The sequence below is a fragment of the Balaenoptera borealis genome, assembly GCF_965194805.1.
Source record: "Balaenoptera borealis genome assembly, chromosome: 7".
In the NCBI taxonomy this organism is placed as follows: domain Eukaryota; kingdom Metazoa; phylum Chordata; class Mammalia; order Artiodactyla; family Balaenopteridae; genus Balaenoptera; species Balaenoptera borealis.
Genome location: NC_138864.1, coordinates 39,895,948 through 39,922,206, shown reverse-complemented (window position 1 = coordinate 39,922,206; position 26,259 = coordinate 39,895,948).

Below are 26,259 nucleotides of genomic sequence, written 5' to 3'. Positions count from 1 at the left end.
AGCGCAGGATTGCTTCAGGCCCTATTCTGGTTCCGGGCGGAAGGCTGAGCCTGTGGTTAATTCTTCTTCCTGATGGGAAAATAGAGTGACCTGTGCCTGTCCCAACACCTAGAGCTAGTGTCTCATTGGTTCCCCCTCTTCCCGTTCATCCTCAGGACAAATTGCAACCTGTACGGAACAGGAGGTTAAAGGTGCTGATTCTCCAAGGAGGGAGATTGCTAGTAAAGCGGCTGGAATGGCGAACCCGAGCACAAGGAGATGAGAAATGAGGTGCGTTTTAGAAACCTTTCCCGATCACACGGTGCACCATCTTCTGGGTTTCTCATGCATGTTTTCGAAGTAGGAAGATGCCCTTGAACCTGGAGATTTGGGACCCATGGGATGGGAACCACGCAGTATTACTTTAAAGGGTCTGTGTTTGCTCACCCAACCTCACCAAACCTCTCAGCCGCAAGAGTGTCCACCCTTATGTCTCTATCAGCTGTGGGTCTAGATATGGTCAATCCAGGTGGCATCACAGCCCCTGAACGAATTTTGTAAGAATTTCTCTATCTTTCACTGTCTTTGTTTCACGGGTTTTTAAAAGTGATTGATTTTTATAAAGGGGTTTAGCTGCTTTTCACTGCTGTGTTTATGCCGCTTTACACCCACTTGACTCACTTACAGAGCGATATCAATACATAGGTTTTAACATTCTTACTAGTCAGATATATTCTTGGGCGGTGAATAGGGGGTGTTGAGTCCAGTTCACTGAGCAAGGAGTAGGTCGTGTCTATTACATATTGGGTTTATGGAACGGTCTCTGAGCTAATTTGAAACCCTTCTTTTACGCATCACCCCACCTCACCTTTCCCGTTAAGCAGCCATAGTGTGTTTTCTAAACGTGTGACTCTGTTCTGTTTTGTAATTCAGTTCAAGGGTCGCGGTTTTTACATTCCCTCTATAAGTGATATCTTATGATAAGTGTCTTTTTCTGTGTGACTTATTTCACTTAGAATCGTCGTACCTAAATCCACTCATCATGCTGCTACTAGCCTTATGACGTTGATTTCATGGCTGAGTGATATTCCATTGTACATAAGGACCACAACTTCTTTATCCATTTTTCTCTTTCCTGGGATATTTAGGGTGTAACGAAGTGGAGGTTCTTGTCAACAGAGCAGCCCTAAACTTTGGGGTGCCTGTGTCTTGCTGATTTTTAGTTTTCCCAATTTATACGCCCATGAGTGGAAGTGCCCTATGCTCTCTAAGCTGAGTTTTTTCGATGTTTCAGGACACACCGTACACTTCTCCAGAGTGGTTGTTGGCAATTTACATCCCGCCCATCAGCGTAGCAAGGCTCCCGTTTCTCCATGGCCTGTCCTGCATTTCTGGTTTTGACACTTTATTCAGCATGGCCCTTTTGACCGATGGGAAGCGAGACTTCTTTGTAGCGCTGATTTGCCTTTCCAGGTTGCTTGGTTGGCCAAAAAGGGCGTATGCGTTTTTGCCTGAATATATTCAGGAAAAAACGCATACGCCCTTTTTGGCCAAGGGCATCATTGTCGAGGTTTTGCCGCTTTTCCCGTGCTTTAAAGGCGATTTGAATCTACCTCCTGAAATCTGTTTCCTGCAATTCTGCCTTGCTTTCAAATCCTCTTCGTTGCCTTCCCTCAATATATTTGAGGACGAGAGTTATCATTTATAACTCTGCAGGTTTGTGAATTGCAGTGCCCCTGAGCTCCATTTTTCAACTCGCTTTCTTGGGAGCTGGCCGCAAAAGCGCAGGATTGCTTCAGGCCCTATTTTGGTCCCGGGCGGCAGGCTGAGCCTGTGGTTAATTCTTCTTCCTGATGGGAAAATAGAGTGACCTGTGCCTGTCCCAACACCTAGAGCTAGTGTCTCATTGGTTCCCCCTCTTCCGGTTCATCCTCAATTCAAATTGCAACCGGTACGGAACAGGAGGTTAAAGGTGCTGATTCTCCAAGGAGGGAGATTGCTAGTAAAGCGGCTGGAATGGCGAACCCGAGCACAAGGAGATGAGAAATGAGGTGCGTTTTAGAAACCTTTCCCGATCACACAGTGCACCATCTTCTGGGTTTCTCATGCATGTTTTCGAAGTAGGAAGATGCCCTTGAACCTGGAGATTTGGGACCCATGGGATGGGAACCACGCAGTATTACTTTAAAGGGTCTGCGTTTGCTCACCCAACCTCACCAAACCTCTCAGCCGCAAGAGTGTCCACCCTTATGTCTCTATCAGCTGTGGGTCTAGATATGGTCAATCCAGGTGGCATCACAGCCCCTGAACGAATTTTGTAAGAATTTCTCTATCTTTCACTGTCTTTGTTTCACGGGTTTTTAAAAGTGATTGATTTTTATAAAGGGGTTTAGCTGCTTTTCACTGCTGTGTTTATGCCGCTTTACACCCACTTGACTCACTTACAGAGCGATATCAATACATAGGTTTTAACATTCTTACTAGTCAGATATATTCTTGGGCGGTGAATAGGGGGTGTTGAGTCCAGTTCACTGAGCAAGGAGTAGGTCGTGTCTATTACATATTGGGTTTATGGAACGGTCTCTGAGCTAATTTGAAACCCTTCTTTTATGCATCACCCCACCTCACCTTTCCCGTTAAGCAGCCATAGTGTGTTTTCTAAACGTGTGACTCTGTTCTGTTTTGTAATTCAGTTCAAGGGTCGCGGTTTTTACATTCCCTCTATAAGTGATATCTTATGATAAGTGTCTTTTTCTGTGTGACTTATTTCACTTAGAATCGTCGTACCTAAATCCACTCATCATGCTGCTACTAGCCTTATGACGTTGATTTCATGGCTGAGTGATATTCCATTGTACATAAGGACCACAACTTCTTTATCCATTTTTCTCTTTCCTGGGATATTTAGGGTGTAACGAAGTGGAGGTTCTTGTCAACAGAGCAGCCCTAAACTTTGGGGTGCCTGTGTCTTGCTGATTTTTAGTTTTCCCAATTTATACGCCCATGAGTGGAAGTGCCCTATGCTCTCTAAGCTGAGTTTTTTCGATGTTTCAGGACACACCGTACACTTCTCCAGAGTGGTTGTTGGCAATTTACATCCCGCCCATCAGCGTAGCAAGGCTCCCGTTTCTCCATGGCCTGTCCTGCATTTCTGGTTTTGACACTTTATTCAGCATGGCCCTTTTGACCGATGGGAAGCGAGACTTCTTTGTAGCGCTGATTTGCCTTTCCAGGTTGCTTGGTTGGCCAAAAAGGGCGTATGCGTTTTTGCCTGAATATATTCAGGAAAAAACGCATACGCCCTTTTTGGCCAAGGGCATCATTGTCGAGGTTTTGCCGCTTTTCCCGTGCTTTAAAGGCGATTTGAATCTACCTCCTGAAATCTGTTTCCTGCAATTCTGCCTTGCTTTCAAATCCTCTTCGTGGCCTTCCCTCAATATATTTGAGGACGAGAGTTATGATTTATAACTCTGCAGGTTTGTGAATTGCAGTGCCCCTGAGCTCCATTTTTCAACTCGCTTTCTTGGGAGCTGGCCGCACAAGCGCAGGATTGCTTCAGGCCCTATTTTGGTCCCGGGCGGCAGGCTGAGCCTGTGGTTAATTCTTCTTCCTGATGGGAAAATAGAGTGACCTGTGCCTGTCCCAACACCTAGAGCTAGTGTCTCATTGGTTCCCCCTCTTCCGGTTCATCCTCAATTCAAATTGCAACCGGTACGGAACAGGAGGTTAAAGGTGCTGATTCTCCAAGGAGGGAGATTGCTAGTAAAGCGGCTGGAATGGCGAACCCGAGCACAAGGAGATGAGAAATGAGGTGCGTTTTAGAAACCTTTCCCGATCTCACGGTGTACCATCTTCTGGGTTTCTCATGCATGTTTTCGAAGTAGGAAGATGCCCTTGAACCTGGAGATTTGGGACCCATGGGATGGGAACCACGCAGTATTACTTTAAAGGGTCTGCGTTTGCTCACCCAACCTCACCAAACCTCTCAGGCCCAAGAGTGGCCACCCTTATGTCTCAATCAGCTGTGGGTCTAGATATGGTCAATCCAGGTGGCATCACAGCCCCTGAACGAATTTAGTAAGAATTTCTCTATCTTTCACTGTCTTTGTTTCACGGGTTTTTAAAAGTGATTGATTTTTATAAAGGGGTTTAGCTGCTTTTCACTGCTGTGTTTATGCCGCTTTACACCCACTTGACTCACTTACAGAGAGATATCAATACATAGGTTTTAACATTCTTACTAGTCAGATATATTCTTGGGCGTTGAATAGGGGGTGTTGAGTCCAGTTCACTGAGCAAGGAGTAGGTCGTGTCTATTACATATTGGGTTTATGGAACGGTCTCTGAGCTAATTTGAAACCCTTCTTTTATGCATCACCCCACCTCCCCTTTCCCGTTAAGCAGCCATAGTGTGTTTTCTAAACGTGTGACTCTGTTCTGTTTTGTAATTCAGTTCAAGGGTAGCGGTTTTTACATTCCCTCTATAAGTGATATCTTATGATAAGTGTCTTTTTCTGTGTGACTTATTTCACTTAGAATCGTCGTACCTAAATCCACTCATCATGCTGCTACCAGCCTTATGACGTTGATTTCATGGCTGAGTGATATTCCATTGTACATAAGGACCACAACTTCTTTATCCAGTTTTCTCTTTCCTGGGATATTTAGGGTGTAACGAAGTGGAGGTTCTTGTCCACAGAGCAGCCCTAAACTTTGGGGTGCCTGTGTCTTGCTGATTTTTAGTTTTCCCAATTTATACGCCCATGAGTGGAAGTGCCCTATGCTCTCTAAGCTGAGTTTTTTCGATGTTTCAGGACACACCGTACACTTCTCCAGAGTGGCTGTTGGCAATTTACATCCCGCCCATCAGCGTAGCAGGGCTCCCGTTTCTCCATGGCCTGTCCTGCATTTCTGGTTTTGACACTTTATTCAGCATGGCCCTTTTGACCGATGGGAAGCGAGACTTCTTTGTAGCGCTGATTTGCCTTTCCAGGTTGCTTGGTTGGCCAAAAAGGGCGTATGCGTTTTTGCCTGAATATATTCAGGAAAAAACGCATACGCCCTTTTTGGCCAAGGGCATCATGGTCGAGGTTTTGCCGCTTTTCCCGTGCTATAAAAGCGATTCGAATCTACCTCCTGAAATCTGTTTCCTGCAATTCTGCCTTGCTTTCAAATCCTCTTCGTGGCCTTCCCTCAATATATTTGAGGACGAGAGTTATGATTTATAACTCTGCAGGTTTGTGAATTGCAGTGCCCCTGAGCTCCATTTTTCAACTCGCTTTCTTGGGAGCTGGCCGCAAAAGCGCAGGATTGCTTCAGGCCCTATTCTGGTTCCGGGCGGAAGGCTGAGCCTGTGGTTAATTCTTCTTCCTGATGGGAAAATAGAGTGACCTGTGCCTGTCCCAACACCTAGAGCTAGTGTCTCATTGGTTCCCCCTCTTCCCGTTCATCCTCAGGACAAATTGCAACCTGTACGGAACAGGAGGTTAAAGGTGCTGATTCTCCAAGGAGGGAGATTGCTAGTAAAGCGGCTGGAATGGCGAACCCGAGCACAAGGAGATGAGAAATGAGATGCGTTTTAGAAACCTTTCCCGATCACACAGTGCACCATCTTCTGGGTTTCTCATGCATGTTTTCGAAGTAGGAAGATGCCCTTGAACCTGGAGATTTGGGACCCATGGGATGGGAACCACGCAGTATTACTTTAAAGGGTCTGCGTTTGCTCACCCAACCTCACCAAACCTCTCAGCCGCAAGAGTGTCCACCCTTATGTCTCTATCAGCTGTGGGTCTAGATATGGTCAATCCAGGTGGCATCACAGCCCCTGAACGAATTTTGTAAGAATTTCTCTATCTTTCACTGTCTTTGTTTCACGGGTTTTTAAAAGTGATTGATTTTTATAAAGGGGTTTAGCTGCTTTTCACTGCTGTGTTTATGCCGCTTTACACCCACTTGACTCACTTACAGAGCGATATCAATACATAGGTTTTAAGATTCTTACTAGTCAGATATATTCTTGGGCGGTGAATAGGGGGTGTTGAGTCCAGTTCACTGAGCAAGGAGTAGGTCGTGTCTATTACATATTGGGTTTATGGAACGGTCTCTGAGCTAATTTGAAACCCTTCTTTTACGCATCACCCCACCTCACCTTTCCCGTTAAGCAGCCATAGTGTGTTTTCTAAACGTGTGACTCTGTTCTGTTTTGTAATTCAGTTCAAGGGTCGCGGTTTTTACATTCCCTCTATAAGTGATATCTTATGATAAGTGTCTTTTTCTGTGTGACTTATTTCACTTAGAATCGTCGTACCTAAATCCACTCATCATGCTTCTACTAGCCTTATGACGTTGATTTCATGGCTGAGTGATATTCCATTGTACATAAGGACCACAACTTCTTTATCCATTTTTCTCTTTCCTGGGATATTTAGGGTGTAACGAAGTGGAGGTTCTTGTCAACAGAGCAGCCCTAAACTTTGGGGTGCCTGTGTCTTTCTGATTTTTAGTTTTCCCAATTTATACGCCCATGAGTGGAAGTGCCCTATGCTCTCTAAGCTGAGTTTTTTCGATGTTTCAGGACACACCGTACACTTCTCCAGAGTGGTTGTTGGCAATTTACATCCCGCCCATCAGCGTAGCAAGGCTCCCGTTTCTCCATGGCCTGTCCTGCATTTCTGGTTTTGACACTTTATTCAGCATGGCCCTTTTGACCGATGGGAAGCGAGACTTCTTTGTAGCGCTGATTTGCCTTTCCAGGTTGCTTGGTTGGCCAAAAAGGGCGTATGCGTTTTTGCCTGAATATATTCAGGAAAAAACGCATACGCCCTTTTTGGCCAAGGGCATCATTGTCGAGGTTTTGCCGCTTTTCCCGTGCTTTAAAGGCGATTTGAATCTACCTCCTGAAATCTGTTTCCTGCAATTCTGCCTTGCTTTCAAATCCTCTTCGTTGCCTTCCCTCAATATATTTGAGGACGAGAGTTATCATTTATAACTCTGCAGGTTTGTGAATTGCAGTGCCCCTGAGCTCCATTTTTCAACTCGCTTTCTTGGGAGCTGGCCGCAAAAGCGCAGGATTGCTTCAGGCCCTATTTTGGTCCCGGGCGGCAGGCTGAGCCTGTGGTTAATTCTTCTTCCTGATGGGAAAATAGAGTGACCTGTGCCTGTCCCAACACCTAGAGCTAGTGTCTCATTGGTTCCCCCTCTTCCGGTTCATCCTCAATTCAAATTGCAACCGGAACGGAACAGGAGGTTAAAGGTGCTGATTCTCCAAGGAGGGAGATTGCTAGTAAAGCGGCTGGAATGGCGAACCCGAGCACAAGGAGATGAGAAATGAGGTGCGTTTTAGAAACCTTTCCTGATCTCACGGTGTACCATCTTCTGGGTTTCTCATGCATGTTTTCGAAGTAGGAAGATGCCCTTGAACCTGGAGATTTGGGACCCATGGGATGGGAACCACGCAGTATTACTTTAAAGGGTCGGCGTTTGCTCACCCAACCTCACCAAACCTCTCAGGCCCAAGAGTGGCCACCCTTATGTCTCAATCAGCTGTGGGTCTAGATATGGTCAACCCAGGTGGCATCACAGCCCCTGAACGAATTTAGTAAGAATTTCTCTATCTTTCACTGTCTTTGTTTCACGGGTTTTTAAAAGTGATTGATTTTTATAAAGGGGTTTAGCTGCTTTTCACTGCTGTGTTTATGCCGCTTTACACCCACTTGACTCACTTACAGAGAGATATCAATACATAGGTTTTAACATTCTTACTAGTCAGATATATTCTTGGGCGTTGAATAGGGGGTGTTGAGTCCAGTTCACTGAGCAAGGAGTAGGTCGTGTCTATTACATATTGGGTTTATGGAACGGTCTCTGAGCTAATTTGAAACCCTTCTTTTATGCATCACCCCACCTCCCCTTTCCCGTTAAGCAGCCATAGTGTGTTTTCTAAATGTGTGACTCTGTTCTGTTTTGTAATTCAGTTCAAGGGTCGCGGTTTTTACATTCCCTCTATAAGTGATATCTTATGATAAGTGTCTTTTTCTGTGTGACTTATTTCACTTAGAATCGTCGTCCCTAAATCCACTCATCATGCTGCTACCAGCCTTATGACGTTGATTTCATGGCTGAGTGATATTCCATTGTACATAAGGACCACAACTTCTTTATCCAGTTTTCTCTTTCCTGGGATATTTAGGGTGTAACGAAGTGGAGGTTCTTGTCCACAGAGCAGCCCTAAACTTTGGGGTGCCTGTGTCTTGCTGATTTTTAGTTTTCCCAATTTATACGCCCATGAGTGGAAGTGCCCTATGCTCTCTAAGCTGAGTTTTTTCGATGTTTCAGGACACACCGTACACTTCTCCAGAGTGGCTGTTGGCAATTTACATCCCGCCCATCAGCGTAGCAGGGCTCCCGTTTCTCCATGGCCTGTCCTGCATTTCTGGTTTTGACACTTTATTCAGCATGGCCCTTTTGACCGATGGGAAGCGAGACTTCTTTGTAGCGCTGATTTGCCTTTCCAGGTTGCTTGGTTGGCCAAAAAGGGCGTATGCGTTTTTTCCTGAATATATTCAGGAAAAAACGCATACGCCCTTTTTGGCCAAGGGCATCATGGTCGAGGTTTTGCCGCTTTTCCCGTGCTATAAAAGCGATTCGAATCTACCTCCTGAAATCTGTTTCCTGCAATTCTGCCTTGCTTTCAAATCCTCTTCGTGGCCTTCCCTCAATATATTTGAGGACGACAGTTATGATTTATAACTCTGCAGGTTTGTGAATTGCAGTGCCCCTGAGCTCCATTTTTCAACTCGCTTTCTTGGGAGCTGGCCGCAAAAGCGCAGGATTGCTTCAGGCCCTATTCTGGTTCCGGGCGGAAGGCTGAGCCTGTGGTTAATTCTTCTTCCTGATGGGAAAATAGAGTGACCTGTGCCTGTCCCAACACCTAGAGCTAGTGTCTCATTGGTTCCCCCTCTTCCCGTTCATCCTCAGGACAAATTGCAACCTGTACGGAACAGGAGGTTAAAGGTGCTGATTCTCCAAGGAGGGAGATTGCTAGTAAAGCGGCTGGAATGGCGAACCCGAGCACAAGGAGATGAGAAATGAGGTGCGTTTTAGAAACCTTTCCCGATCACACAGTGCACCATCTTCTGGGTTTCTCATGCATGTTTTCGAAGTAGGAAGATGCCCTTGAACCTGGAGATTTGGGACCCATGGGATGGGAACCACGCAGTATTACTTTAAAGGGTCTGCGTTTGCTCACCCAACCTCACCAAACCTCTCAGCCGCAAGAGTGTCCACCCTTATGTCTCTATCAGCTGTGGGTCTAGATATGGTCAATCCAGGTGGCATCACAGCCCCTGAACGAATTTTGTAAGAATTTCTCTATCTTTCACTGTCTTTGTTTCACGGGTTTTTAAAAGTGATTGATTTTTATAAAGGGGTTTAGCTGCTTTTCACTGCTGTGTTTATGCCGCTTTACACCCACTTGACTCACTTACAGAGCGATATCAATACATAGGTTTTAACATTCTTACTAGTCAGATATATTCTTGGGCGGTGAATAGGGGGTGTTGAGTCCAGTTCACTGAGCAAGGAGTAGGTCGTGTCTATTACATATTGGGTTTATGGAACGGTCTCTGAGCTAATTTGAAACCCTTCTTTTACGCATCACCCCACCTCACCTTTCCCGTTAAGCAGCCATAGTGTGTTTTCTAAACGTGTGACTCTGTTCTGTTTTGTAATTCAGTTCAAGGGTCGTGGTTTTTACATTCCCTCTATAAGTGATATCTTATGATAAGTGTCTTTTTCTGTGTGACTTATTTCACTTAGAATCGTCGTACCTAAATCCACTCATCATGCTGCTACTAGCCTTATGACGTTGATTTCATGGCTGAGTGATATTCCATTGTACATAAGGACCACAACTTCTTTATCCATTTTTCTCTTTCCTGGGATATTTAGGGTGTAACGAAGTGGAGGTTCTTGTCAACAGAGCAGCCCTAAACTTTGGGGTGCCTGTGTCTTGCTGATTTTTAGTTTTCCCAATTTATACGCCCATGAGTGGAAGTGCCCTATGCTCTCTAAGCTGAGTTTTTTCGATGTTTCAGGACACACCGTACACTTCTCCAGAGTGGTTGTTGGCAATTTACATCCCGCCCATCAGCGTAGCAAGGCTCCCGTTTCTCCATGGCCTGTCCTGCATTTCTGGTTTTGACACTTTATTCAGCATGGCCCTTTTGACCGATGGGAAGCGAGACTTCTTTGTAGCGCTGATTTGCCTTTCCAGGTTGCTTGGTTGGCCAAAAAGGGCGTATGCGTTTTTGCCTGAATATATTCAGGAAAAAACGCATACGCCCTTTTTGGCCAAGGGCATCATTGTCGAGGTTTTGCCGCTTTTCCCGTGCTTTAAAGGCGATTTGAATCTACCTCCTGAAATCTGTTTCCTGCAATTCTGCCGTGCTTTCAAATCCTCTTCGTTGCCTTCTCTCAATATATTTGAGGACGAGAGTTATCATTTATAACTCTGCAGGTTTGTGAATTGCAGTGCCCCTGAGCTCCATTTTTCAACTCGCTTTCTTGGGAGCTGGCCGCAAAATCGCAGGACTGCTTCAGGCCCTATTTTGGTCCCAGGCGGCAGGCTGAGCCTGTGGTTAATTCTTCTTCCTGATGGGAAAATAGAGTGACCTGTGCCTGTCCCAACACCTAGAGCTAGTGTCTCATTGGTTCCCCCTCTTCCGGTTCATCCTCAATTCAAATTGCAACCGGTACGGAACAGGAGGTTAAAGGTGCTGATTCTCCAAGGAGGGAGATTGCTAGTAAAGCGGCTGGAATGGCGAACCCGAGCACAAGGAGATGAGAAATGAGGTGCGTTTTAGAAACCTTTCCCGATCTCACGGTGTACCATCTTCTGGGTTTCTCATGCATGTTTTCGAAGTAGGAAGATGCCCTTGAACCTGGAGATTTGGGACCCATGGGATGGGAACCACGCAGTATTACTTTAAAGGGTCTGCGTTTGCTCACCCAACCTCACCAAACCTCTCAGGCCCAAGAGTGGCCACCCTTATGTCTCAATCAGCTGTGGGTCTAGATATGTTCAATCCAGGTGGCATCACAGCCCCTGAACGAATTTAGTAAGAATTTCTCTATCTTTCACTGTCTTTGTTTCACGGGTTTTTAAAAGTGATTGATTTTTATAAAGGGGTTTAGCTGCTTTTCACTGCTGTGTTTATGCCGCTTTACACCCACTTGACTCACTTACAGAGAGATATCAATACATAGGTTGTAAGATTCTTACTAGTCAGATATATTCTTGGGCGTTGAATAGGGGGTGTTGAGTCCAGTTCACTGAGCAAGGAGTAGGTCGTGTCTATTACATATTGGGTTTATGGAACGGTCTCTGAGCTAATTTGAAACCCTTCTTTTACGCATCACCCTACCTCACCTTTCCCGTTAAGCAGCCATAGTGTGTTTTCTAAACGTGTGACTCTATTCTGTTTTGTAATTCAGTTTAAGGGTAGCGGTTTTTACATTCCCTCTATAAGTGATATCTTAGGATAAGTGTCTTTTTCTGTGTGACTTATTTCACTTAGAATCGTCGTACCTAAATCCACTCATCATGCTGCTACTAGCCTTATGACGTTGATTTCATGGCTGAGTGATATTCCATTGTACATAAGGACCACAACTTCTTTATCCATTTTTCTCTTTCCTGGGATATTTAAGGTGTAACGAAGTGGAGGTTCTTGTCAACAGAGCAGCCCTAAACTTTGGGGTGCCTGTGTCTTGCTGATTTGTAGTTTTCCCAATTTATACGCCCATGAGTGGAAGTGCCCTATGCTCTCTAAGCTGAGTTTTTTCGATGTTTCAGGACACACCGTACACTTCTCCAGAGTGGCTGTTGGCAATTTACATCCCGCCCATCAGCGTAGCAAGGCTCCCGTTTCTCCATGGCCTGTCCTGTATTTTTGGTTTTGACACTTTATTCAGCATGGCCCTTTTGACCGATGGGAAGCGAGACTTCTTTGTAGCGCTGATTTGCCTTTCCAGGTTGCTTGGTTGGCCAAAAAGGGCGTATGCGTTTTTGCCTGAATATATTCAGGAAAAAACGCATACGCCCTTTTTGGCCAAGGGCATCATGGTCGAGGTTTTGCCGCTTTTCCCGTGCTATAAAAGCGATTCGAATCCACCTCCTGAAATCTGTTTCCTGCAATTCTGCCTTGCTTTCAAATCTTCTTCATTGTCTTCCGTCAGTATGTTTGTGGACAAAAGTCATCATTTATAACTCTGCAGGTTTGTGATTTGCAGTGCCCCTGAGCTCCATTTTTCAACTCACTTTCTTGGGACCTGGCCGCAAAAGCGCAGGATTGCTTCAGGCCCTATTCTGCTCCCGGGCGGCAGGCTGAGCCTGTGGTTAATTCTTCTTCCTAATGGGAAAATAGAGTGACCTGTGCCTGTCCCAAAACCTAGAGCTAGTGTCTCATTGGTTCCCCCTCTTCCCGTTCATCCTCAGGACAAATTGCAACCGGTACGGAACAGGAGGTTAAAGGTGCTGATTGTCCAAGGAGGGAGATTGCTAGTAAAGTGGCTGGAATGGCGAACCCGAGCACAAGGAGATGAGAAATGAGGTGCGTTTTAGAAACCTTTCCCGATCACACGGTGTACCATCTTCTGGGTTTCTCATGCATGTTTTCGAAGTAGGAAGATGCCCTTGAACCTGGAGATTTGGGACCCATGGGATGGGAACCACGCAGTATTACTTTAAAGGGTCTGCGTTTGCTCACTCAACCTCACGAAACCTCTCAGCCCCAAGAGTGTCCACCCTTATGTCTCAATTAGCTGTGTGTCTAGATATGGTAAATCCAGGTGGCATCACAGCCCTTGAACGAATTTTGTAAGAATTTCTCTCTCTTTCACTGTCTTTGTTTCACGGGTTTTTAAAAGTAATTGATTTTTATAAAGGAGTTTAGCTGTTTTTTACTGCTGTGTTTATGCCGCTTTACTCCCACTTGACTCACATACAGAGAGATATCAATACATAGGTTTTAAGATTCTTACTAGTCAGATATATTCTTGGGCGGTGAATACGGGGTTTTGAGTCCAGATCACTGAGCAAGGAGTAGGTCTTGTCTATTACATATTGGGTTTATGGAACGGTTTCTGAGCTAATTTGAAACCCTTCTTTTATGCATCACCCCACCTCCCCTTTCCCGTTAAGCAGCCATAGTGTGTTTTCTAAACGTGTGACTCTGTTCTGTTTTGTAATTCAGTTCAAGGGTCGCGGTTTTTACATTCCCTCTATAAGTGATATCTTATGATAAGTGTCTTTTTCTGTGTGACTTATTTCACTTAGAATCGTCGTACCTAAATCCACTCATCATGCTGCTACTAGCCTTATGACGTTGATTTCATGGCTTAGTGATATTCCATTGTACATAAGGACCACAACTTCTTTATCCATTTTTCTCTTTCCTGGGATATTTAAGGTGTAACGAAGTGGAGGTTCTTGTCAACAGAGCAGCCCTAAACTTTGGGGTGCCTGTGTCTTGCTGATTTTTAGTTTTCCCAATTTATACGCCCATGAGTGGAAGTGCCCTATGCTCTCTAAGCTGAGTTTTTTCGATGTTTCAGGACACACCGTACACTTCTCCAGAGTGGCTGTTGGCAATTTACATCCCGCCCATCAGCGTAGCAAGGCTCCCGTTTCTCCATGGCCTGTCCTGCATTTCTGGGTTTGACACTTTATTCAGCATGGCCCTTTTTGACCGATGGGAAGCGAGACTTCTTTGTAGCGCTAATTTGCCTTTCCAGGTTGCTTGGTTGGCCAAAAAGGGCGTATGCGTTTTTTCCTGAATATATTCAGGAAAAAACGCATACGCCCTTTTTGGCCAAGGGCATCATTGTCGAGGTTTTGCCGCTTTTCCCGTGCTTTAAAGGCGATTCGAATCTACCTCCTGAAATCTGTTTCCTGCAATTCTGCCTTGCTTTCAAATCCTCTTCGTTGCCTGCCGTCAATATATTTGAGGAGGAGAGTTATGATTTATAACTCTGCAGGTTTGTGAATTGCAGTGCCCCTGAGCTCCATTTTTCAACTCGCTTTCTTGGGAGCTGGCTGCAAAAGCGCAGGATTGCTTCAGGCCCTATTCTGGTTTCGGGCGGAAGGCTGAGCCTGTGGTTAATTCTTCTTCCTGATGGGAAAATAGAGTGACCTGTGCCTGTCCCAACACCTAGAGCTAGTGTCTCATTGGTTCCCCCTCTTCCCGTTCATCCTCAGGACAAATTGCAACCTGTACGGAACAGGAGGTTAAAGGTGCTGATTCTCCAAGGAGGGAGATTGCTAGTAAAGCGGCTGGAATGGCGAACCCGAGCACAAGGAGATGACAAATGAGGTGCGTTTTAGAAACCTTTCCCGATCACACGGTGCACCATCTTCTGGGTTTCTCATGCATGTTTTCGAAGTAGGAAGATGCCCTTGAACCTGGAGATTTGGGACCCATGGGATGGGAACCACGCAGTATTACTTTAAAGGGTCTGCGTTTGCTCACCCAACCTCACCAAACCTCTCAGCCCCAAGAGTGTCCACCCTTATGTCTCAATCAGCTGTGGGTCTAGATATGGTCAATCCAGGTGGCATCACAGCCCCTGAACGAATTTTGTAAGAATTTCTCTCTCTTTCACTGTCTTTGTTTCACGGGTTTTTAAAAGTGATTGATTTTTATAAAGGGGTTTAGCTGCTTTTCACTGCTGTGTTTATGCCCCTTTACACCCACTTGACTCACTTACAGAGAGATATCAATACATAGGTTTTAAGATTCTTACTAGTCAGATATATTCTTGGGCGGTGAATAGGGGGTGTTGAGTCCAGTTCACTGAGCAAGGAGTAGGTCGTGTCTATTACATATTGGGTTTATGGAACGGTCTCTGAGCTAATTTGAAACCCTTCTTTTATGCATCACCCCACCTCCCCTTTCCCGTTAAGCAGCCATAGTGTGTTTTCTAAACGTGTGACTCTGTTCTGTTTTGTAATTCAGTTCAAGGGTAGCGGTTTTTACATTCCCTCTATAAGTGATATCTTATGATAAGTGTCTTTTTCTGTGTGACTTATTTCACTTAGAATCGTCGTACCTAAATCCACTCATCATGCTGCTACTAGCCTTATGACGTTGATTTCATGGCTGAGTGATATTCCATTGTACATAAGGACCACAACTTCTTTATCCATTTTTCTCTTTCCTGGGATATTTAGGGTGTAACGAAGTGGAGGTTCTTGTCAACAGAGCAGCCCTAAACTTTGGGGTGCCTGTGTCTTGCTGATTTTTAGTTTTCCCAATTTATACGCCCATGAGTGGAAGTGCCCTATGCTCTCTAAGCTGAGTTTTTTCGATGTTTCAGGACACACCGTACACTTCTCCAGAGTGGCTGTTGGCAATTTACATCCCGCCCATCAGCGTAGCAAGGCTCCCGTTTCTCCATGGCCTGTCCTGTATTTCTGGTTTTGACACTTTATTCAGCATGGCCCTTTTGACCGATGGGAAGCGAGACTTCTTTGTAGCGCTGATTTGCCTTTCCAGGTTGCTTGGTTGGCCAAAAAGGGCGTATGCGTTTTTGCCTGAATATATTCAGGAAAAAACGCATACGCCCTTTTTGGCCAAGGGCATCATGGTCGAGGTTTTGCCGATTTTCCCGTGCTATAAAAGCGATTCGAATCCACCTCCTGAAATCTGTTTCCTGCAATTCTGCCTTGCTTTCAAATCTTCTTCATTGTCTTCCGTCAGTATGTTTGTGGACAAAAGTCATCATTTATAACTCTGCAGGTTTGTGATTTGCAGTGCCCCTGAGCTCCATTTTTCAACTCACTTTCTTGGGACCTGGCCGCAAAAGCGCAGGATTGCTTCAGGCCCTATTCTGCTCCCGGGCGGCAGGCTGAGCCTGTGGTTAATTCTTCTTCCTGATGGGAAAATAGAGTGACCTGTGCCTGTCCCAAAACCTAGAGCTAGTGTCTCATTGGTTCCCCCTCTTCCCGTTCATCCTCAGGACAAATTGCAACCGGTACGGAACAGGAGGTTAAAGGTGCTGATTCTCCAAGGAGGGAGATTGCTAGTAAAGTGGCTGGAATGGCGAACCCGAGCACAAGGAGATGAGAAATGAGGTGCGTTTTAGAAACCTTTCCCGATCACACGGTGTACCATCTTCTGGGTTTCTCATGCATGTTTTCGAAGTAGGAAGATGCCCTTGAACCTGGAGATTTGGGACCCATGGGATGGGAACCACGCAGTATTACTTTAAAGGGTCTGCGTTTGCTCACTCAACCTCACGAAACCTCTCAGCCCCAAGAGTGTCCACCCTTATGTCTCAATTAGCTGTGTGTCTAGATATGGTAAATCCAGGTGGCATCACAGCCCTTGAACGAATTTTGTAAGAATTTCTCTCTCTTTCACTGTCTTTGTTTCACGGGTTTTTAAAAGTAATTGATTTTTATAAAGGAGTTTAGCTGTTTTTTACTGCTGTGTTTATGCCGCTTTACTCCCACTTGACTCACATACAGAGAGATATCAATACATAGGTTTTAAGATTCTTACTAGTCAGATATATTCTTGGGCGGTGAATACGGGGTTTTGAGTCCAGATCACTGAGCAAGGAGTAGGTCTTGTCTATTACATATTGGGTTTATGGAACGGTCTCTGAGCTAATTTGAAACCCTTCTTTTATGCATCACCCCACCTCCCCTTTCCCGTTAAGCAGCCATAGTGTGTTTTCTAAACGTGTGACTCTGTTCTGTTTTGTAATTCAGTTTAAGGGTAGCGGTTTCTACATTCCCTCTATAAGTGATATCTTATGATAAGTGTCTTTTTCTGTGTGACTTATTTCACTTAGAATCGTCGTACCTAAATCCACTCATCATGCTGCTACTAGCCTTATGACGTTGATTTCATGGCTGAGTGATATTCCATTGTACATAAGGACCACAACTTCTTTATCCATTTTTCTCTTTCCTGGGATATTTAAGGTGTAACGAAGTGGAGGTTCTTGTCAACAGAGCAGCCCTAAACTTTGGGGTGCCTGTGTCTTGCTGATTTTTAGTTTTCCCAATTTATACGCCCATGAGTGGAAGTGCCCTATGCTCTCTAAGCTGAGTTTTTTCGATGTTTCAGGACACACCGTACACTTCTCCAGAGTGGTTGTTGGCAATTTACATCCCGCCCATCAGCGTAGCAAGGCTCCCGTTTCTCCATGGCCTGTCCTGCATTTCTGGTTTTGACACTTTATTCAGCATGGCCCTTTTGACCTATGGGAAGCGAGACTTCTTTGTAGCGCTGATTTGCCTTTCCAGGTTGCTTGGTTGGCCAAAAAGGGCGTATGCGTTTTTTCCTGAATATATTCAGGAAAAAACGCATACGCCCTTTTTGGCCAAGGGCATCATTGTCGAGGTTTTGCCGCTTTTCCCGTGCTTTAAAGGCGATTCGAATCTACCTCCTGAAATCTGTTTCCTGCAATTCTGCCTTGCTTTCAAATCCTCTTCGTTGCCTGCCGTCAATATATTTGAGGAGGAGAGTTATGATTTATAACTCTGCAGGTTTGTGAATTGCAGTGCCCCTGAGCTCCATTTTTCAACTCGCTTTCTTGGGAGCTGGCTGCAAAAGCGCAGGATTGCTTCAGGCCCTATTCTGCTTCCGGGCGGAAGGCTGAGCCTGTGGTTAATTCTTCTTCCTGATGGGAAAATAGAGTGACCTGTGCCTGTCCCAACACCTAGAGCTAGTGTCTCATTGGTTCCCCCTCTTCCCGTTCATCCTCAGGACAAATTGCAACCTGTACGGAACAGGAGGTTAAAGGTGCTGATTCTCCAAGGAGGGAGATTGCTAGTAAAGCGGCTGGAATGGCGAACCCGAGCACAAGGAGATGACAAATGAGGTGCGTTTTAGAAACCTTTCCCGATCACACGGTGCACCATCTTCTGGGTTTCTCATGCATGTTTTCGAAGTAGGAAGATGCCCTTGAACCTGGAGATTTGGGACCCATGGGATGGGAACCACGCAGTATTACTTTAAAGGGTCTGCGTTTGCTCACCCAACCTCACCAAACCTCTCAGCCCCAAGAGTGTCCACCCTTATGTCTCTATCAGCTGTGGGTCTAGATATGGTCAATCCAGGTGGCATCACAGCCCCTGAACGAATTTTGTAAGAATTTCTCTCTCTTTCACTGTCTTTGTTTCACGGGTTTTTAAAAGTGATTGATTTTTATAAAGGGGTTTAGCTGCTTTTCACTGCTGTGTTTATGCCCCTTTACACCCACTTGACTCACTTACAGAGAGATATCAATACATAGGTTTTAAGATTCTTACTAGTCAGATATATTCTTGGGCGGTGAATAGGGGGTGTTGAGTCCAGTTCACTGAGCAAGGAGTAGGTCGTGTCTATTACATATTGGGTTTATGGAACGGTCTCTGAGCTAATTTGAAACCCTTCTTTTACGCATCACCCCACCTCACCTTTCCCGTTAAGCAGCCATAGTGTGTTTTCTAAACGTGTGACTCTGTTCTGTTTTGTAATTCAGTTCAAGGGTCGCGGTTTTTACATTCCCTCTATAAGTGATATCTTATGATAAGTGTCTTTTTCTGTGTGACTTATTTCACTTAGAATCGTCGTACCTAAATCCACTCATCATGCTGCTACCAGCCTTATGACGTTGATTTCATGGCTGAGTGATATTCCATTGTACATAAGGACCACAACTTCTTTATCCAGTTTTCTCTTTCCTGGGATATTTAGGGTGTAACGAAGTGGAGGTTCTTGTCCACAGAGCAGCCCTAAACTTTGGGGTGCCTGTGTCTTGCTGATTTTTAGTTTTCCCAATTTATACGCCCATGAGTGGAAGTGCCCTATGCTCTCTAAGCTGAGTTTTTTCGATGTTTCAGGACACACCGTACACTTCTCCAGAGTGGCTGTTGGCAATTTACATCCCGCCCATCAGCGTAGCAGGGCTCCCGTTTCTCCATGGCCTGTCCTGCATTTCTGGTTTTGACACTTTATTCAGCATGGCCCTTTTGACCGATGGGAAGCGAGACTTCTTTGTAGCGCTGATTTGCCTTTCCAGGTTGCTTGGTTGGCCAAAAAGGGCGTATGCGTTTTTTCCTGAATATATTCAGGAAAAAACGCATACGCCCTTTTTGGCCAAGGGCATCATGGTCGAGGTTTTGCCGCTTTTCCCGTGCTATAAAAGCGATTCGAATCTACCTCCTGAAATCTGTTTCCTGCAATTCTGCCTTGCTTTCAAATCCTCTTCGTGGCCTTCCCTCAATATATTTGAGGACGACAGTTATGATTTATAACTCTGCAGGTTTGTGAATTGCAGTGCCCCTGAGCTCCATTTTTCAACTCGCTTTCTTGGGAGCTGGCCGCAAAAGCGCAGGATTGCTTCAGGCCCTATTCTGGTTCCGGGCGGAAGGCTGAGCCTGTGGTTAATTCTTCTTCCTGATGGGAAAATAGAGTGACCTGTGCCTGTCCCAACACCTAGAGCTAGTGTCTCATTGGTTCCCCCTCTTCCCGTTCATCCTCAGGACAAATTGCAACCTGTACGGAACAGGAGGTTAAAGGTGCTGATTCTCCAAGGAGGGAGATTGCTAGTAAAGCGGCTGGAATGGCGAACCCGAGCACAAGGAGATGAGAAATGAGGTGCGTTTTAGAAACCTTTCCCGATCACACAGTGCACCATCTTCTGGGTTTCTCATGCATGTTTTCGAAGTAGGAAGATGCCCTTGAACCTGGAGATTTGGGACCCATGGGATGGGAACCACGCAGTATTACTTTAAAGGGTCTGCGTTTGCTCACCCAACCTCACCAAACCTCTCAGCCGCAAGAGTGTCCACCCTTATGTCTCTATCAGCTGTGGGTCTAGATATGGTCAATCCAGGTGGCATCACAGCCCCTGAACGAATTTTGTAAGAATTTCTCTATCTTTCACTGTCTTTGTTTCACGGGTTTTTAAAAGTGATTGATTTTTATAAAGGGGTTTAGCTGCTTTTCACTGCTGTGTTTATGCCGCTTTACACCCACTTGACTCACTTACAGAGCGATATCAATACATAGGTTTTAACATTCTTACTAGTCAGATATATTCTTGGGCGGTGAATAGGGGGTGTTGAGTCCAGTTCACTGAGCAAGGAGTAGGTCGTGTCTATTACATATTGGGTTTATGGAACGGTCTCTGAGCTAATTTGAAACCCTTCTTTTACGCATCACCCCACCTCACCTTTCCCGTTAAGCAGCCATAGTGTGTTTTCTAAACGTGTGACTCTGTTCTGTTTTGTAATTCAGTTCAAGGGTCGCGGTTTTTACATTCCCTCTATAAGTGATATCTTATGATAAGTGTCTTTTTCTGTGTGACTTATTTCACTTAGAATCGTCGTACCTAAATCCACTCATCATGCTGCTACTAGCCTTATGACGTTGATTTCATGGCTGAGTGATATTCCATTGTACATAAGGACCACAACTTCTTTATCCATTTTTCTCTTTCCTGGGATATTTAGGGTGTAACGAAGTGGAGGTTCTTGTCAACAGAGCAGCCCTAAACTTTGGGGTGCCTGTGTCTTGCTGATTTTTAGTTTTCCCAATTTATACGCCCATGAGTGGAAGTGCCCTATGCTCTCTAAGCTGAGTTTTTTCGATGTTTCAGGACACACCGTACACTTCTCCAGAGTGGTTGTTGGCAATTTACATCCCGCCCATCAGCGTAGCAAGGCTCCCGTTTCTCCATGGCCTGTCCTGCATTTCTGGTTTTGACACTTTATTCAGCATGGCCCTTTTGACCGATGGGAAGCGAGACTTCTTTGTAGCGCTGATTTGCCTTTCCAGGTTGCTTGGTTGGCCAAAAAGGGCGTATGCGTTTTTGCCTGAATATATTCAGGAAAAAACGCATACGCCCTTTTTGGCCAAGGGCATCATTGTCGAGGTTTTGCCGCTTTTCCCGTGCTTTAAAGGCGATTTGAATCTACCTCCTGAAATCTGTTTCCTGCAATTCTGCCGTGCTTTCAAATCCTCTTCGTTGCCTTCTCTCAATATATTTGAGGACGAGAGTTATCATTTATAACTCTGCAGGTTTGTGAATTGCAGTGCCCCTGAGCTCCATTTTTCAACTCGCTTTCTTGGGAGCTGGCCGCAAAATCGCAGGACTGCTTCAGGCCCTATTTTGGTCCCAGGCGGCAGGCTGAGCCTGTGGTTAATTCTTCTTCCTGATGGGAAAATAGAGTGACCTGTGCCTGTCCCAACACCTAGAGCTAGTGTCTCATTGGTTCCCCCTCTTCCGGTTCATCCTCAATTCAAATTGCAACCGGTACGGAACAGGAGGTTAAAGGTGCTGATTCTCCAAGGAGGGAGATTGCTAGTAAAGCGGCTGGAATGGCGAACCCGAGCACAAGGAGATGAGAAATGAGGTGCGTTTTAGAAACCTTTCCCGATCTCACGGTGTACCATCTTCTGGGTTTCTCATGCATGTTTTCGAAGTAGGAAGATGCCCTTGAACCTGGAGATTTGGGACCCATGGGATGGGAACCACGCAGTATTACTTTAAAGGGTCTGCGTTTGCTCACCCAACCTCACCAAACCTCTCAGGCCCAAGAGTGGCCACCCTTATGTCTCAATCAGCTGTGGGTCTAGATATGTTCAATCCAGGTGGCATCACAGCCCCTGAACGAATTTAGTAAGAATTTCTCTATCTTTCACTGTCTTTGTTTCACGGGTTTTTAAAAGTGATTGATTTTTATAAAGGGGTTTAGCTGCTTTTCACTGCTGTGTTTATGCCGCTTTACACCCACTTGACTCACTTACAGAGAGATATCAATACATAGGTTGTAAGATTCTTACTAGTCAGATATATTCTTGGGCGTTGAATAGGGGGTGTTGAGTCCAGTTCACTGAGCAAGGAGTAGGTCGTGTCTATTACATATTGGGTTTATGGAACGGTCTCTGAGCTAATTTGAAACCCTTCTTTTACGCATCACCCTACCTCACCTTTCCCGTTAAGCAGCCATAGTGTGTTTTCTAAACGTGTGACTCTATTCTGTTTTGTAATTCAGTTCAAGGGTAGCGGTTTTTACATTCCCTCTATAAGTGATATCTTAGGATAAGTGTCTTTTTCTGTGTGACTTATTTCACTTAGAATCGTCGTACCTAAATCCACTCATCATGCTGCTACTAGCCTTATGACGTTGATTTCATGGCTGAGTGATATTCCATTGTACATAAGGACCACAACTTCTTTATCCATTTTTCTCTTTCCTGGGATATTTAAGGTGTAACGAAGTGGAGGTTCTTGTCAACAGAGCAGCCCTAAACTTTGGGGTGCCTGTGTCTTGCTGATTTTTAGTTTTCCCAATTTATACGCCCATGAGTGGAAGTGCCCTATGCTCTCTAAGCTGAGTTTTTTCGATGTTTCAGGACACACCGTACACTTCTCCAGAGTGGCTGTTGGCAATTTACATCCCGCCCATCAGCGTAGCAAGGCTCCCGTTTCTCCATGGCCTGTCCTGTATTTTTGGTTTTGACACTTTATTCAGCATGGCCCTTTTGACCGATGGGAAGCGAGACTTCTTTGTAGCGCTGATTTGCCTTTCCAGGTTGCTTGGTTGGCCAAAAAGGGCGTATGCGTTTTTGCCTGAATATATTCAGGAAAAAACGCATACGCCCTTTTTGGCCAAGGGCATCATGGTCGAGGTTTTGCCGCTTTTCCCGTGCTATAAAAGCGATTCGAATCCACCTCCTGAAATCTGTTTCCTGCAATTCTGCCTTGCTTTCAAATCTTCTTCATTGTCTTCCGTCAGTATGTTTGTGGACAAAAGTCATCATTTATAACTCTGCAGGTTTGTGATTTGCAGTGCCCCTGAGCTCCATTTTTCAACTCACTTTCTTGGGACCTGGCCGCAAAAGCGCAGGATTGCTTCAGGCCCTATTCTGCTCCCGGGCGGCAGGCTGAGCCTGTGGTTAATTCTTCTTCCTAATGGGAAAATAGAGTGACCTGTGCCTGTCCCAAAACCTAGAGCTAGTGTCTCATTGGTTCCCCCTCTTCCCGTTCATCCTCAGGACAAATTGCAACCGGTACGGAACAGGAGGTTAAAGGTGCTGATTGTCCAAGGAGGGAGATTGCTAGTAAAGTGGCTGGAATGGCGAACCCGAGCACAAGGAGATGAGAAATGAGGTGCGTTTTAGAAACCTTTCCCGATCACACGGTGTACCATCTTCTGGGTTTCTCATGCATGTTTTCGAAGTAGGAAGATGCCCTTGAACCTGGAGATTTGGGACCCATGGGATGGGAACCACGCAGTATTACTTTAAAGGGTCTGCGTTTGCTCACTCAACCTCACGAAACCTCTCAGCCCCAAGAGTGTCCACCCTTATGTCTCAATTAGCTGTGTGTCTAGATATGGTAAATCCAGGTGGCATCACAGCCCTTGAACGAATTTTGTAAGAATTTCTCTCTCTTTCACTGTCTTTGTTTCACGGGTTTTTAAAAGTAATTGATTTTTATAAAGGAGTTTAGCTGTTTTTTACTGCTGTGTTTATGCCGCTTTACTCCCACTTGACTCACATACAGAGAGATATCAATACATAGGTTTTAAGATTCTTACTAGTCAGATATATTCTTGGGCGGTGAATACGGGGTTTTGAGTCCAGATCACTGAGCAAGGAGTAGGTCTTGTCTATTACATATTGGGTTTATGGAACGGTTTCTGAGCTAATTTGAAACCCTTCTTTTATGCATCACCCCACCTCCCCTTTCCCGTTAAGCAGCCATAGTGTGTTTTCTAAACGTGTGACTCTGTTCTGTTTTGTAATTCAGTTCAAGGGTCGCGGTTTTTACATTCCCTCTATAAGTGATATCTTATGATAAGTGTCTTTTTCTGTGTGACTTATTTCACTTAGAATCGTCGTACCTAAATCCACTCATCATGCTGCTACTAGCCTTATGACGTTGATTTCATGGCTTAGTGATATTCCATTGTACATAAGGACCACAACTTCTTTATCCATTTTTCTCTTTCCTGGGATATTTAAGGTGTAACGAAGTGGAGGTTCTTGTCAACAGAGCAGCCCTAAACTTTGGGGTGCCTGTGTCTTGCTGATTTTTAGTTTTCCCAATTTATACGCCCATGAGTGGAAGTGCCCTATGCTCTCTAAGCTGAGTTTTTTCGATGTTTCAGGACACACCGTACACTTCTCCAGAGTGGCTGTTGGCAATTTACATCCCGCCCATCAGCGTAGCAAGGCTCCCGTTTCTCCATGGCCTGTCCTGCATTTCTGGGTTTGACACTTTATTCAGCATGGCCCTTTTTGACCGATGGGAAGCGAGACTTCTTTGTAGCGCTAATTTGCCTTTCCAGGTTGCTTGGTTGGCCAAAAAGGGCGTATGCGTTTTTTCCTGAATATATTCAGGAAAAAACGCATACGCCCTTTTTGGCCAAGGGCATCATTGTCGAGGTTTTGCCGCTTTTCCCGTGCTTTAAAGGCGATTCGAATCTACCTCCTGAAATCTGTTTCCTGCAATTCTGCCTTGCTTTCAAATCCTCTTCGTTGCCTTCCGTCAATATATTTGAGGAGGAGAGTTATGATTTATAACTCTGCAGGTTTGTGAATTGCAGTGCCCCTGAGCTCCATTTTTCAACTCGCTTTCTTGGGAGCTGGCTGCAAAAGCGCAGGATTGCTTCAGGCCCTATTCTGGTTTCGGGCGGAAGGCTGAGCCTGTGGTTAATTCTTCTTCCTGATGGGAAAATAGAGTGACCTGTGCCTGTCCCAACACCTAGAGCTAGTGTCTCATTGGTTCCCCCTCTTCCCGTTCATCCTCAGGACAAATTGCAACCTGTACGGAACAGGAGGTTAAAGGTGCTGATTCTCCAAGGAGGGAGATTGCTAGTAAAGCGGCTGGAATGGCGAACCCGAGCACAAGGAGATGACAAATGAGGTGCGTTTTAGAAACCTTTCCCGATCACACGGTGCACCATCTTCTGGGTTTCTCATGCATGTTTTCGAAGTAGGAAGATGCCCTTGAACCTGGAGATTTGGGACCCATGGGATGGGAACCACGCAGTATTACTTTAAAGGGTCTGCGTTTGCTCACCCAACCTCACCAAACCTCTCAGCCCCAAGAGTGTCCACCCTTATGTCTCAATCAGCTGTGGGTCTAGATATGGTCAATCCAGGTGGCATCACAGCCCCTGAACGAATTTTGTAAGAATTTCTCTCTCTTTCACTGTCTTTGTTTCACGGGTTTTTAAAAGTGATTGATTTTTATAAAGGGGTTTAGCTGCTTTTCACTGCTGTGTTTATGCCCCTTTACACCCACTTGACTCACTTACAGAGAGATATCAATACATAGGTTTTAAGATTCTTACTAGTCAGATATATTCTTGGGCGGTGAATAGGGGGTGTTGAGTCCAGTTCACTGAGCAAGGAGTAGGTCGTGTCTATTACATATTGGGTTTATGGAACGGTCTCTGAGCTAATTTGAAACCCTTCTTTTATGCATCACCCCACCTCCCCTTTCCCGTTAAGCAGCCATAGTGTGTTTTCTAAACGTGTGACTCTGTTCTGTTTTGTAATTCAGTTCAAGGGTAGCGGTTTTTACATTCCCTCTATAAGTGATATCTTATGATAAGTGTCTTTTTCTGTGTGACTTATTTCACTTAGAATCGTCGTACCTAAATCCACTCATCATGCTGCTACTAGCCTTATGACGTTGATTTCATGGCTGAGTGATATTCCATTGTACATAAGGACCACAACTTCTTTATCCATTTTTCTCTTTCCTGGGATATTTAGGGTGTAACGAAGTGGAGGTTCTTGTCAACAGAGCAGCCCTAAACTTTGGGGTGCCTGTGTCTTGCTGATTTTTAGTTTTCCCAATTTATACGCCCATGAGTGGAAGTGCCCTATGCTCTCTAAGCTGAGTTTTTTCGATGTTTCAGGACACACCGTACACTTCTCCAGAGTGGCTGTTGGCAATTTACATCCCGCCCATCAGCGTAGCAAGGCTCCCGTTTCTCCATGGCCTGTCCTGTATTTCTGGTTTTGACACTTTATTCAGCATGGCCCTTTTGACCGATGGGAAGCGAGACTTCTTTGTAGCGCTGATTTGCCTTTCCAGGTTGCTTGGTTGGCCAAAAAGGGCGTATGCGTTTTTGCCTGAATATATTCAGGAAAAAACGCATACGCCCTTTTTGGCCAAGGGCATCATGGTCGAGGTTTTGCCGATTTTCCCGTGCTATAAAAGCGATTCGAATCCACCTCCTGAAATCTGTTTCCTGCAATT